This window comes from Glandiceps talaboti, chromosome 22 (assembly GCF_964340395.1).
Source record: "Glandiceps talaboti chromosome 22, keGlaTala1.1, whole genome shotgun sequence".
In the NCBI taxonomy this organism is placed as follows: Eukaryota; Metazoa; Hemichordata; class Enteropneusta; family Spengelidae; genus Glandiceps; species Glandiceps talaboti.
The window spans coordinates 8,313,445-8,318,854 of NC_135570.1; positions in this window are offsets into that span (position 1 = coordinate 8,313,445).

Sequence of the window (5,410 nt, forward strand, 5' to 3'; positions counted from 1 at the left end):
TGCGTCTATTTCAAAACCAATGTAAGGCCATAGGGCTAGTTATGTCTCTTTATAGAATACTATTCACTGTACAGACTACCTGGAGGTTTTACAGTCAACCGTGACTGTCTCTGTTACTTATCATTAGACTTCATTGCATAGAATACTGTTCACTGTACTGACTACCTGGAGGTTTTGCTGTCAATTGTCTCTGTTACTTATCATAGACTTCATTGCATAGAATACTGTTCACTGTACAGACTACCTGGAGGTTTTACAGTCAACCGTGACTGTCTCTGTTACTTATCATTAGACTTCATTGCATAGAATACTATTCACTGTACTGACTACCTGCAAGTTTTGCAGTCACTGTCTCTGTCACTTATCATAGACTTCATTGCATAGAATACTATTCACTGTACAGACTACCTGGACGTTTTGCAGTCAACTGTCTCTGTTACTTATCATATACTTCATTGCATAGAATACTGTTCACTGTACAGACTACCTGGACGTTTTGCAGTCAACTGTCTCTGTCACTTATCATAGACTTCATTGCATAGAATATTATTCACTGCACATAGTACCTGCAAGTTTTACAGTTAACTGTCACGGTCTCTGTTATGTATTATAGACTTCATTGCATAGACTATACTGTTCACTATACTGACTACCATTAATTTTGCATAGAATACTATTTACTGTACAGACTATCTCGAAATTTTGCAATCAACTGTCTCTGTTACTATAGTGTATGCAGTGTATTGTTTTTTTTTTGTAATTCTTTGTATAGATGATCTCATCAGTATCTATTCATGCCGTAACCTTGTTATCATGCCATGGTTTGATCGTACCTTGAAATCTTTGTAAACTTGATTTGATTATGCAGAAAAAAATTCATCCCCAAACTTATAAACTCAGCTTGTGCCCCTTTATATTCAATTATCCGTATATAAATGTGGTAGTATGCTCAAAATAGGCTAAAAATATACAAATTACTCAGTACATCACATTTCATTACTTTACGTGATAGAACGCTATTCTCCTTACTGATGTATACTCAAACATCAATTTGCAACTGACTGAACTCAAACCTGGTATTATTAGGATGCGTATACGTAACTGTTTAAAAACAATCCGATGACGTAATTTATCATACGTATAAAAAAATGTTGAGGAACTCCTTACTATGCATCACCTGTTCTAACAATGTCCGAACACAAATTGTAATGTCATAGAGAAATCATGAATCGATACTAACGCTATACTAGAATATTTTTATGAAGTTTTTGTAAGTATTTCCACTTGAGTAAAAATATTATAAACACAGCTTGTGCTCCTTGAACTTAATTTGATTTAATTTGATTTAATTTAATTTAATTTTATTGCACTTAATTGAATTAAATTGAATTGGAAGATAATATAGGTATGCATATAAAATTATAATGCTGTCAGTGTTGTACAAGCTTAGTTTGGCCACTGGTGGCGCTGTTCAGAATAGGCTTTCGACCTCCTAAGATGCAGCATGATCGGACCCTCCACCAACTGGCTGAAGTGACGAGGGCATGAATATTTGAGAACAATCATTGTAAAACAATCATCTAAAAAAAGATATAATTTAAAGCACTCATCCTAATGATAATTGCCGTTGATTTTCCTGCACTGTGAAAGAATAGCAATGCTTATCGATCACTGTTCAATGTGATTGGCGGCAAAAAAGCTCCTGTTGTATTGTGTCACAATTATTGTTAGTCCAGTCTATCTTTGTGTTAAAAACATTTTGACCCAATAGTGAGTAAACACCAATTCTAAATCATTTTAGCTATAATAATAATAATACTAATTGTTATAATAATTTATCCCCCCCCCAAAAAAAAAATATAGGAATTACAAATTACGAATACATTTACTAGTCAAGATAAATATGTATATCAATAGCTAATGGGAAAGGAGAAATGGAAGTCTAAGTTGTCTTGCGACTAATCTAGTCCAACCCACATTTGATAATTGACAATAAAATAGTATATTGTCATATCTAATATGATCTTCAAAACTTACAAATATATACAATACACACAGCAAAAATAATAGATAAACACGTCCTATCTAAACTACAAACTTAACCAACTGCAATATTTTTTTTAACTCTCGTTTGAATTTGAAGTGGATATTCCTGATAATCATTCTACTCCATATTTTCGCACCTGCGTACTTGATGGTAAATTAACCTGATATGTGTTTGGCTCTTGGAATACGTAAACCTTTCCTTGTACTTTGATTGCCTAGTTGAGTAGGAATTACTGCTTGGAGTAGAATGATTGTGAAAAATCGTTCTTTTGTGTTAAACGTCGTGGACAAAGATACTGTTAATTATTATGTTACAGATCAGGATACCCATCTTCTGAAATAATCGTTCCGAGATTCATTCCATTTAATGAAAGTCGTAATTCGCACAAGTCGTTTTTGTGTAATGTATAGTTCATTTAGATACGTTAACATGACGCATGTATAACTACTCCGTTAATGTACTTAGTTTAACATTGTATGGTAACTGTTATTTGTTGTTTCTAAGGGCACTGATCAACTATGACCCAACAAACTATGCACTCTCAGTTTCTTGTATCATGGTGTCTTTTGGCTAAGCACCCCTTCTACAGAATGGTATATTCCAGGAAACAAAATGGCGCAGATAGACTGTACAGAGAGATCTCGGTGAACGAACGGTTTTTAGCCTGAAAAACGATAAAAGAAGACTTGAATGATCATAACTTAGGTTAGATATGGTTCGTAACATTCTGGTTTATTTACGAATCGACTTTTGATATCGATTAGACGTCTAAATTTGGCCCGGGCAGGCCAGATGTGTCCCGGGCAGTAATATATGCGATAGCCATGCAATGTCTGTAACACGCGACGCTAGAAAATTTAAGACTGGAAAAGCAGCAATCGGGGGCTTGAATCCACTAAATTTGGGTCAATATATATTCGAAGTGGGCCAGTGCACAATATCGACTTTTGAGTGCCATTTGGCCACCAGTTTGCTCCCGGGCATGCAGTATTTAGGGTTGCCAGATAGCTCGTCCCAAACGAACTCGTCCCATCGCCGACCCGTCCCACGCATGACGACTAACAAAAGTAGGACCGGGCATCTTGGATAAGTTCTCCAAGGTTGCATATAACACCGACTCCCCCCCCCCCCCCCATGGCTATTTGGCCACGTATAACTGGCGATATTCTTCATCGGAAACAGTTCACCCGTTTATGCATTTTACCTATAAACGAATATTGCTGACAACCAGTTTCTTGAACAAACGCACCCCCACCCGGTGCACCCCTTGGGCCTTGCGCTTGTCCATTGCGACGTGGGGTACTCTGGGAAACCATAGACCCTACACGGTCACGTGGTGTACTACCTATTGTCAAAGGTTATGAACTGGATGTATAGTGCATTAGTGGTGGTGGAGAATGTCATGGCCTCAGTTCGTGTTTAACTTCGTTCATTGAATCGTCAAGTGTATTTGGGGTTCATCGTTGGATCGCTGTTCGTGTGAATGAGGCTTTGAAACCTGGAACGCAAGTTGGCTGGTACTTGGGTAAGTAACATATCTGTCCTGTTTCAATTAATGTGATCGGACTTGTTGTGCTCCCTCCCTGAAGGACCTCTTCGAATTCGTTTTCGACGAACCGGTCAAGTTCATGGCATTTTGTGTGGTAAACACATATTGCCGCATGGTCAGTGTAATTCGGATTTCTCCGATACATTAGGATATAATCGCCAAGTGGGTAAAGAATATCACAGTATAGTTCAATGGTATATGCAGGTGTGATGCCGCGCCGAGCGCAGAAGCCATATTGTATAATATTGACCCACCCTACAGTACAGTACTATGATTTACTTACGTAAAAGTAACGTATCGCTGTTGTGTGAGAATCGTTCACTACGTACACGAGTGACAAACATAATCTGTGCTTTCCGTATTTTAAAATTTGACATTTTTTCAACGATATCTTAAAATTTTGTTTACGAGTAACGCAGTGCATGGATACATCCATGCGCAGTGTAGACTCTCCTAGACCGTGGCGCGGGTGTCAAGTATTAAGTAAGGCGAAGGACAACACGTTACATGCGTTTACTTGTAGTTACACCATGCATTGAAGTGCATAATTTTCTATAAAAATAGATTTCTATACCTCCATGCACCATGTAAAGTAATTCGCTTCATCCCCAGCGCTTCGTCAAGCTGATTTCTGTTTGATTTAGGAATCAAAATATATTTCCCAGTGTTTTTGCTAAGGTTTGGGAACCCCGGTAACAGAAAGGGGGAAAGAGGTAAAACTGGTAGTGCTTCCCAAGCAATGTATCATAGTTTAGGTGGGGAACCCCGGTAGATTTTACCTACTTACCGCCCTTAAATAAAACACTGTTTCCAATTATAGAGAAATATCACTAAGTCTATTATTAAATTTCAGAGTCAATTTAATTTCAAGTTTGAATATCGGATATTTCTTTTGATCCAAATATTGCCATTTTGTCAGATTTGTTTTATGGCGAAATGAAAGGTGTCTTGTGGATCAACCATTGAAAAATATTGGAGAATAACACAACTATACCAGCACCAGTAATATCAATGAAAAACTGTGGAAGATAATTTTGAATGTTTTGAATGTTTTTTTTTTTTTACTTACTAGTATATTTCAAACACTGCAGAACCAATGATTTAGACATGTGTTGTCATGACATAGACACATGCTGTTGTGACATACATAGCACAATCAGGGTATATATTCCATATTTTTTGTTCAACTTGGCTTATGTATGGTATAATAACAAATGTAAATATTTGTTGTTGGAGGAGGTACATGTAGTGCGACAGTTGTTATTTTTAGGCTAAATAAAAAAATTGTGTATTTCCCCTGACCCTCATTCAAGCTGCCAACCCTAACATTAAAGAGGATAACTTCCTGGTCATCTTGAACTTAATGCATGTCTGTTTTCTACCACAGAAGGGGTATTCTGACAGACATCTTGTTTGTCTTTGGGTCAAAGAATATTTTTCAAAAATAAATCTATTAAAAAGATAAAATACAATGAAATCTCAATTTACCAATTGTATTTTCCTAGGGTATGTTATTGGAAACACAATTATTTTTTCTGCTTTATAAAATATTTCTTATTAATATTATCATTATTATTTTATTGTTATAGTTAGGAACACAAGTTTTGGACTACATGCTTACAAATCAAAGTAAATTTATTCAAAAATCTGGTGTCACACAGGGGTCATGAAACTCAATGTCCATCTTGAATAATGAAGGCATAATGACTAAGATATCTATTAACAGATGAACAGATAGATAATGTCAACAGACAGTAAGATAGATATTGTTATCATGATGCTTTGATTAGTTAAGATGACCAAATTGTCAAATT